The sequence below is a fragment of the Oncorhynchus gorbuscha genome, linkage group LGY (genome assembly GCF_021184085.1).
Source record: "Oncorhynchus gorbuscha isolate QuinsamMale2020 ecotype Even-year linkage group LGY, OgorEven_v1.0, whole genome shotgun sequence".
Taxonomy (NCBI): Eukaryota; Metazoa; Chordata; class Actinopteri; order Salmoniformes; family Salmonidae; genus Oncorhynchus; species Oncorhynchus gorbuscha.
This window is the reverse complement of record NC_060199.1, coordinates 1760975-1771315: the sequence shown is the minus strand read 5'-3', so window position 1 is coordinate 1771315 and position 10341 is coordinate 1760975. Positions and strand designations below refer to the sequence as shown.

Below are 10341 nucleotides of genomic sequence, written 5' to 3'. Positions count from 1 at the left end.
AATAGAAAAAGCTGATAGGTTATGTCAACCGAGAAAGAGGTATAGCCTAGGCTACTATAAAAAAATTATGGGGTTACCCCAAATAAATAATATAATTTTTGTTCAATGTCGATCGGCCCATCCTCCTTAAAAATGGTCCAGCCCAATTGGCATCTGCCAGATTTGCAGGATGGCTCGACTCTCCTGTCTGCTCTAATCTTCCTAGCACACTCTGATTACAGACCAAACCATGAGAGGGAAGGGGAGAGATAGAGAGCGAGGAGAGGTGCAGAGAAAGAGACGAGACGGATGGCGAGAAACAGAGCGAGAGAGATGGCTAGGGTGAGAATGGGGGACAAGAGAAGGAGACAGGATCATGGAGAGAGAAATCAAGTGAAGGCGAAGACAGAGAAAATGAGACGGGGAGACAGAGAGGACAAAACAGGGGTCGGGAAAGGGAGAGAGAGAAAAGGGAGACGAGGTCGCTACAGAGAGAGTCCTAATATGGGTTTCAATTTCCAGTTCTTGGGTGTGGAACTTGGGACTGGACCCTTTGAGCATTAAATGCATAGAACTTCACTTACAAGGATCTCATGTTTTTTTGTAATGTATTTTTAAGTAGAGCTCAGTGGCGGCTGGTCCGTGTAGGAAGCCTCACTTGTATTTTCTTACAATCCAAATAGTGACAAAGGGGGGCAAACATGCTAGTGTTTTTTCATTGTCATCTTTCTCTCCCTAACAGGCCAACAAGATTTTCAACCCGATGACTGTATAAAGGAATGGTCAAAGCCATCGATCACGTGACACCATTCGTTCCTATGTCAAGACTCAACAGCGCATTGAAACCAAATGAGGTTGGTTAAAAGATGTAGTCCCATGGAGACATAACATGCGCAGTTTGAGCTACTCCAGGAAATGATGTTGCAGGGTAGCTCAATGCTGCCCCCTCTCATTGAGTAACTTAGGTTGGAGGCTGACCAGGGTTACTGCAGGCTGCCATTAGCAACTCAATTATTAATAACTTCTTCTGTGTGCGATTTCAAAATAATCGGTTCAAGGACATACATCTGGTGTATTAGACGTAATTAAATCATGATTATCTTCAAATATTTTTTTATTTACATGCAGATTGAGCACAAAGATTGCAATTTTCCATTCACTGTAATGGGGAATCATGTCGTCTCTAACAATTCCTGCAGTACTGCGGCCGGCCTTGAACTTCCATGGCATCAATGAGAAAGGGCCGCCATTATCCCCTGGTTCAACCTAGGTTGACTTACCAGAGTTAAATGGTGGAACATGCATAAACCAAAATATTCACATATCAACCCTCAATAGCATTATTTAAATGTTTTATTGTCATGCTATCATGGATTCAATAGAACCATCCGAACCTGTTATCCACGTGGAACTGAAAGTAGGGAATTCACTTCATCAAATATTGTCACTTTCCCGACATAAAGGTCTGTATTCCCAATTTGGAGTGACCTTTGGACTGTGTGTAATCTCTGGATGTCCCCAATGCACCCAATGCAAACAATCTCCATAAATTGTGTGCTCGTCAACAGAATACAATGTGCTATGCCTGAGTTTACCTCCCAAAGTCAGTGGAAGGTTAAAGTCAATGGATTGTTCAAAGTCATGAAGATGACTGACTGTGTAAAGGCCATAAAAGGAAAGGAGGGAGGGAGAGATAGAGAGAGAGAGAAGGGGGGGGGGCGCTAGTCGGTGGAAAGAGAGTAGTAAGGGAGTTATACAGAAAGCTGGGAATGACAGGGGTGGGAGAATCAAGGGAATCCGAGAAGGAAAGAGATGGCGAGTAAGAGAGAAGAGGATGGGGTGGGGTGCAAGGTCTCCTTGTGCTAATGATCCCCGCCAGACCCCTCTCTCTCTACCAAAGGGAAATGGTTCAGAGAGGGTCCAGGGATCTCTATATTTAAAAGTTATATTTTACATCATCTCCAGTCTTTGTTCTGCAGAGAAAGGAAGAGAAGTAGAGAGACACAGAATGAGAAAGTAAGATTAAGAAAAAAGACTGGGTCTTAGTGCAGAAAGAGTGAGAAAGGGAGAGAAAGAAAGTAAAATAGAGAGAGAGAGAGAGAGAGAGAGAGAGAGAGAGAGAGAGAGAGAGAGAGAGAGAGAGAGAGAAAGAGAGAGAGAGAGAGAGAGAGAGAGAGAGAGAGAGAGAGAGAGAGAGAGAGAGAGAGAGAACTCTGGGACCCCAATGGTGGATGGTTAAAAATGCATGACCCATTTTCTCATTAATATTGCAGAAAGGCAAACTCTCCCCTTAGCAGCCTCCTGCAATACACCATCACACTAGCATTCTGCACTATAGGACTGCAGGCAGGGCTGCCAAAAGACTGTACCAATATCGCACCACAAATCTGGAGGTGGAAAAACAACCTCTGCTTTAAAATAAAATCAGAAAAAAGAGAAGGAAAAGAAGAATAGCTCTAATTCATTATTATACTTACAAGATAGCCTCTTACCTCCCTGGCTAGCTAACCCAGTTCTGGGATGATAGAGGGAAAGCAGTTGTTGTCTGACTGACTGTCTTGCATGCTACTCTTACCTATCCCCCTCCCCCCTCGCTTGTCTCTTTCTCTGGGGCGTTAGCACCATGACGATAGCCAAACGTTAGCTGGACTCTCTGAGGCGAAGTTCCTTCTTCGAAGACTCGTTGTTGAGAACTCGTCCTCACCCCTATCTTCGATAAAGAGAAGTATGGCAGAAGGTACACATCTAACCACGGACACAGGGTCAGATTTGATCTGTTGTCATTACCAGATCATTTAAGTATCTGTATTTCTAAAGAAAATCATAATTCCAATAGATATCCTTAAATGATACGTGAATCATATATATTTTAATATTCATCCTCGTATGTCTGATTGAAAATGTGCTAAATCCGACTCATGAAGTGTCCACTTGCCAAATTATTTTAACTGTTTAGATGCCGAAAATAATTGTGCTTCTTCAGTTAACCTCTAGCGTCGAGCAATCCCGTATCCGGGAGCGTAATCATAGCCTCAAGCTCATTACCATAACGCAACGTTTCCTATTCATGAAAATCGCAAATTAAATGAAATAAATATATTGAAACACAAGCTTAGCCTTTTGTTAACAACACTGTCATCTCAGATTTTCAAAATATGCTTTAATTAACTTCTTGCGTCGAGCAATCCCGTACCCGGGAGCGTAATTATAGCCTCAAGCTCTTTACCATAACGCAACGTTAACTATTCATGAAAATCGCAAATGAAATGAAAGAAATATATTCACTCACAAGCTTAGCCTTTTGTAAACAACACTGTCATCTCAGATTTTCAAAATATGCTTTTCAACCATAGCTACACAAGCATTTGTGTAAGAGTATTGATAGCTAGCATAGCATTAAGCCTAGCATTCAGCAGGCAACATGTTCAGTCAGTTTCTCACGCTGCTGTTTACAAAGTCTTATAATCGACTCATTAAGGCCAAACTCCCATGTAGCAGCTCTATTTCCTTTTCCAACAGCCAGATCGATCGCCTTCAACTTGAAAGCTGCATCATATGCATTTCTCCGTGTCTTTGCCATGATGAGGGTGACAAAATTACTACCATAATCAGAATGATGGGAAGTTTGAGCGCGCTTGATTTCCGTCACATTATGTGACGGTGCTCAGTTTTTTGCGGCATGAATCTTGTGAAAGCGGGAAAAATCCATAAATTAGCTGCGTCATTGTATAAACCGCGAGGTTCAAAGTGTGGGAATAAAGTAGCAGTTTATAGTCCGGAAATTACGGTACTCTCTTATAAAATAAAATTGGTATTTCCCTTCAAAACTCGGTAGGTATGGGTTTTGTTCTATTTTTATTGTCTTCTGTTATAATTCTTCTTCACCAACGGTCATAATCTAATGTCCATCCTTTTCTCAACACCTCTCCCTCTCTTTTTTTCCCAGGCCTCCCATTAACCAGGTCAACTACCATTGGCCACAGCTTAACAAGCGACCTTATTGGTCTTAACGTAAACTTAAAAGTAAACCAACCTATATTTCTTCAAAATAAATGCATTAACAACATTACAATTCGGGAGCAATTCAATCCCCTTTTAAATATAATACCAATTAATTATAACAAATAAACTCAATACTTGGTTCTAACAAGGGTATTACACAGGTATTTTTGGATGTTTCTCACATTTGTTTTTCCAGTTGTCAGTTCAACCACACCATTTACACAAATAAAAAAATGACAGTTTGGGCCTCCCGAGTGGCGCAGCAGTCTAAGTCAGTGCTTGAGGCGTAACTACAGACCTGGGATCGATCACTGACTGTGACGCTGCAGGCCACGACTGGGAGACCCATAAGGCGGTGCACAATTGGCCCAGCGTCATCCGGGTAAGGAGAAGGTATTGCCGGACAGGATGTCCTTGTCCCATCGCACTCTAGCGACTCCTTGTGGTGGGCCAGGCGTATGCATGTTGACACGGTCGCCAGTTGTACGGTGTTTCCTCCGACACATTGGTGCAGCTGGCTTCCCGATTAAGTGAGCAGTGTGTCAAAAAGCAGTGAGGCTTGGCAGGGTTGTATTTCGGAAGATGCATGGCTCTCGACCTTCACCTCTCCCGAGTCTGTACGGGAGTTGCAGTGATTGGACAAGGCTGTGACTACCAATTGGATATCACAAAATTGGTGTAAAAAAAATGACAGTTGGAATTACACAGCAGAAAAGATGGAATCCTTGTTGCTAAGCTACAGTGCTTTTAGCTTGTGGCTTGCACACTCCTTTATTCAGAGGGAATATAGTGTCTAAAAGAATGATATGTCTGTAATATTTGTCAAATTATTGAGCATGTACTTAAAACTCAAGTAAGCATCAGAAATTGTCCTTATTACGCATATCAAAATGCATATCAAGATCATGGACCTCAGTCAAGAGCATTTTCATTGTAGGCCTTCTGTTGGTATATGTAACTCGTTTCAGGAAACTAGGCGTATGTTGCAAGTCACGACTTCACAGGAGAGGCATTTGAACATTTTTTTCAATTTTTCATCAAAATGAAAATACAGTTGTTAAATTACGAGCCTACTTGGTTTAGCCACAGAAAAAGAGAGGAACCTTCCCGCTAGCCATGATTGGCTGAGATAATGGATGGGCTCAACATGCCGATAGATGATTTTGGATTGGTCTGCCATGTAGCATGCTTTTGTCCATAACATCAGCTGCTCAGTATGTGTAGATGATCTTTGCGACAGTCATTTTTTTAACATATCATAGAGAACTGCAAAAGTATTGCTACTACTCTCAACATTGCTGCCCTGAATGTATTTTATTTTTGACAAAGATCAGTGCGAAAAAGTTGTGATGGACTACTTTCTGGAGGACAATCGTGCCTTGCTGACTCTCTGACTCTGAAATGAATCAGACGATGGGGAAATCCCTGATTTAGGTTAAAACATTTCCATTGAACCGTACATTGTAGAGTCAGTCTTCTGATGACAGTGATGGGGAAGAAAGGGCAATCAACAGTGTTGCTGTCACGGAAGAAGTTGACAGAGTTTTGAAATCAGTGCAATGTCTGGTAGAAGCAGAGTATGATAAGGAGATAAACACAATTCTGGCATTTGATTGCAAATGCAGAGGGAGTCGAAAAGAGAACACAGAAGGCTGTTGTATAAAACACCTGTCACCAGATTACATCTTCAAACTAAGGGCAACCATGGCATCCGTGACCGAGAGTGAGAAAGATCTGATGATTCTTATGGCATTGCACAGGGTCAGTGTGAACCAGAGTGGTTTGACACAACAGACCAAGCAAGTTGTACAAACAAAACGGAAATGGTGCAGGATGTCTTATTTAATGAAACGGGTTGCAGTCTGGCGTGTAGTGTTCATCCATGTATATGGGTAAGAGTCTCGCTACAGTTTCATATACTATATGTTTCTAATTTTGTCAAGTTAAAGCTTACTCATAGCTAGCTATCTAGCTGATGTTAGGTGGCTGGTTCGTTAGCTAACATTAGCATTAAGTGTATGATCTGTGTTGTAATATTATGTCAGCAAGCCATTTGCATTGCTAGTTATAGCCTAATGTTAGCTAGCTAACTAAATAACATTGAACCTAATTCGCTATCTTGACAATCAGTTTGTATAGCTAGTACTCTAGCAATATAGCTAGAGTACTAGCTAGCTAGCTGCAAGTCTAAACACAAGACTCCATTTCGCCAGATGATTACATGAAACATCAAGATAGCCCGGTGTGTCTGATGATGATTACGGCTATCTGTTGTATAATAATGCTAAAATATTTGTATCTCTAATTTGTCTTTCAGCATCAGTAGAACATGCTTGACACTCTTCCACCAGTCACACAAGGAGAATGGTCTAATGCCTCCCTTCAAAAAGAGAGCTGGCCCAAGCAAGAACAGGTTACACCTGAAGCATGCGGACTTGCAGCGAGTGGTGAACTTCATCAACAACTACAGGATAATGCAACAGTATTACCAGGATGCCACCCAGGACACAGGCTCTTTGGTGGAAAGCTGTTGTCATGTGACAAAAGCAGTGGTGTGGCGTCTCTACAAGGAATCGATGACAACACTTGGTATGTAAAGCTTAAACAACACGTTTTGAATATTTAATTTACCTCCAACATGATTGCCACTACTTTTATTGATCTCACATTATTTATGTCACGCCTGCTCCCACCCCCCTCTCTGGCGCTAGAGGGTTCCAGGCTGCCTTTCATTACGCACACCTGTCACCATCATTAAGCGCATCAGAGCTCATTGGACTCACCTGGACTCCACTCCAGCTCGTCGGACTCCTGAGCCTCAGCCGGCTCATTGGGCTCCCTTGCCTCAGCCGGAACGCCAGGTTCCCATGCCACAGCCGGCTCGTCGGGCTTCTACGCCCCAGCCGGCTTGTCCAGCGCCCATGCATCGACTGACCTATGCCTCGGCCGACTACTCCCGCTTTCCCTCTCTGATGCTCGAGGGCGCCAGGCTGCCTTTCATAACGCACATCAGTGCTCATTGGAATCACCTGCAATCCTTCACGTTTTGATTGCCTTCCCTATATCGGTCTGTTTCCTCTGTTTCATCCCCCTGTCAGCATTACTGTCGTTTTGGTTTTCCCCTTTCCAGACACTGTCTGTATTCTCTTCCTATTCGTGTTTCATTAAATTTTCACTCCATGTACTTGCTTCTCGACTCCAGCGTCTGTCATCACAAGTTCTGTATTTTCCAGAGGTATGTGTAGTTGGGCTATCTTCCGTCTGGAATCGGTGGGGAAAATTGCTTCCCCACATCTCAAGCACTAAGCCCAGGACAGACTTGTCCTGGCAGTGCCAGAGGAACAACTATCAGATCTTCAGATCTGCCAATCTGCCAGAAGCTGTTAAGTCAGTCAAGCTGAAGAAGCTAGAGCAGCATCTCCTGCTTGTTCAGAGTGAGCGGTCTGTCTACCAGAAGATGGTTGCTGACTGCAAGACCAGCTGTCAAGACCTGCAGTTGTCTCTGGGTGGCCCTACTGAACCAGCATATCATGGATCATTTAGCTATATGATTTGAATGTTATGACCCTTTAAGCTATTAAAAAATATATATACAGTTATATATATTATTATATATATATTATATTATTATATTATATACCAGTCCAACATTTTGACACACTTCCTCATTCAAGGGCTTTACTTTATTTGTACTATTTTCTACATTGTAGAATAATCAACACTATGAAATAACACATATGGAATCATGTAGTAACCAAAAAAGTGTAAAACAAATTAAAATATATGTTATATTTGAGATTCTTCAAAGTAGCCACCCTTTGCCTTGATGACAGCTAAAGCTATCTTCAGAAGTTAACAGCGGCTGTCGTGACTTTTGAGAGTCATGATGGCTTGCAGTGATGACTAAAAAACTGAATGCATTCAGTTGTACAATTCAAAATCAAATCAAATCAAATCAAATTTTATTTGTCACATACACATGGTTAGCAGATGTTAATGCGAGTGTAGCGAAATGCTTGTGCTTCTAGTTCCGACAATGCAGTGATAACCAACAAGTAATCTAACTAACAATTCCAAAACTACTGTCTTATACACAGTGTAAGGGGATGAGGAACATGTACATAAGGATATATGAATGAGTGATGGTACAGAGCAGCATACAGTAGATGGTATCGAGTACAGTATATACATATGAGATGAGTGTGTAGACAAAGTAAACAAAGTGGCATAGTTAAAGTGGCTAGTGATACATGTGTTACATAAGGATGCAGTCGATGATGTAGAGTACAGTATATACATATGCATATGAGATGAAAAATTTAGGGTAAGTAACATTATATAAGGTAGCATTGTTTAAAGTGGCTAGTGATATATTTACATCATTTCCCATCAATTCCCATTATTAAAATGGCTGGAGTTGGGTCAGTGTCAATGACAGTGTGTTGGCAGCAGCCACTCAGTGTTAGTGGTGGCTGTTTAACAGTCTGATGGCCTTGACATAGAAGCTGTTTTTCAGTCTCTCAGTCCCAGCTTTGATGCACCTGTACTGACCTCGCCTTCTGGATGATAGCGGGGTGAACAGGCAGTGGTTCGGGTGGTTGATGTCCTTGATGATCTTTATGGCCTTCCTGTAACAACGGGTGGTGTAGGTGTCCTGGAGGGCAGGTAGTTTGCCCCCGGTGATGCGTTGTGCAGTCCTCACTACCCTCTGGAGAGCCTTACGGTTGAGGGCGGAGCAGTTGCCGTACCAGGCGGTGATACAGCCCGCCAGGATGCTCTCGATTGTGCATCTGTAGAAGTTTGTGAGTGCTTTTGGTGACAAGCCGAATTTCTTCAGCCTCCTGAGGTTGAATAGGCGCTGCTGCGCCTTCTTCACGACGCTGTCAGTGTGAGTGGACCAATTCAGTTTGTCTGTGATGTGTATGCCGAGGAACTTAAAACTAGCTACCCTCTCCACTACTGTTCCATCGATGTGGATAGGGGGGTGTTCCCTCTGCTGTTTCCTGAAGTCCACAATCATCTCCTTAGTTTTGTTGACGTTGAGTGTGAGGTTATTTTCCTGACACCACACTCCGAGGGCCAATTGACTAGGAAACCCTCTTATCCCTTAGCCTGTCCCGTTCTTGTTTTTCATCTGTGATAGAAGGGCTACCCCTGGTAGAAAGAGAGGCTGTACGGCACAAAATGAGTTGCAAATACATGCTTTACATTATGTAGTGACACAAAACGATGCAACATACCGCGTCAGAGGGGTCTGTTTTTTCATTTTCTCGAATACTATTAGTCTATTACCATGTCAATCAATGCTGAATAGAAACTTAAATCACACCCCGGATATTGATGCCAACACAGTCACCACAGTCCCATTAGTTTTCATTGCAGCCTCAAATGAATGCTGCGGTTGAGCAAATTGGTACGGAATGGGGTTTGTCAACATTACAACTTCTGTAGAGACCCATCCACTCAGCAAGATGTGTCTGGGTAAGTGCCATTTAATATTTATGAAATATTTTTGTCTAGACACTCTCTGTTACCTGGAATTCTTCCTTGTTGTTTTCTACTACTTTTATGACTTTTAGTCTTAATCTTTACAACACTATATGACCTTTAGCACATGACCTCACATGTGAGTCCTTAAAAATATGGGTGGGGCTAAGGCTTAAGAGCGTGTGAACAAAGGAGAGCTCTCTAGTTGGTACCAAAACATTCAAGGGACATTTTCTCAAAAAGTGGGGTTACAAGTTGATCAACTTTCAAAGTCAAATCAAATCAAATGTATTTATAAAGCCCTTCTTACATCAGCTGATATCTCAAAGTGCTGTACAGAAACCCAGCCTAAAACCCCAAACAGCAAGCAATGCATGTGTAGAGAAACCAGGCTATGAGGGGTGGCCAGTCCTCTTCTGGCTGTGCCGGGTGGAGATTATAACAGAACATGGCCAAGATGTTCAAATGTTCATAGGTGACCAACAGGGTCAAATAATAATAATCACAGTGGTTGTCGAGGGTGCAACAGGTCAGCACCTGAGGAGTAAATGTCAGTTGGCTTTTCATAGCCGATCATTCAGAATATCTCTACTGCTCCTGCTGTCTCTAGAGAGTTGAAAATAGTAGGTGTGGGACAAGGTAGCACGTCCGGTGAACAGGTCAGGGTTCCATAGCCGCAGGCAGAACAGTTGAAACTGGAGCAGCAGCACAGCCAGGTGGACAAGGAGTCATCAGGCCAGGTAGTCCTGAGGCATGGTCCTAGGGCTCAGGTCCTCCGAGAAAGAAATAAATAATTAGAGAGCATACTTAAATTCACACAGAACACCGGATAAGACAGGAGAAATACACCAGAGATAACAGACTGATCCTAGC

General features: G+C 42.6%; 1 long non-coding RNA gene across 1 annotated transcript; it reads left to right on the top strand.

Annotated features, from left to right (window-relative positions):
• The first annotated feature begins 205 nt into the window (after window positions 1-205).
• LOC124016664 lies at window positions 206-7272 on the top strand. The gene is made up of 4 exons (XR_006835420.1): window positions 206-321; window positions 722-833; window positions 6299-6570; window positions 6693-7272. It is a non-coding gene; the product is annotated as an uncharacterized LOC124016664 (long non-coding RNA).
• The last annotated feature ends 3069 nt before the right edge of the window (window positions 7273-10341 follow it).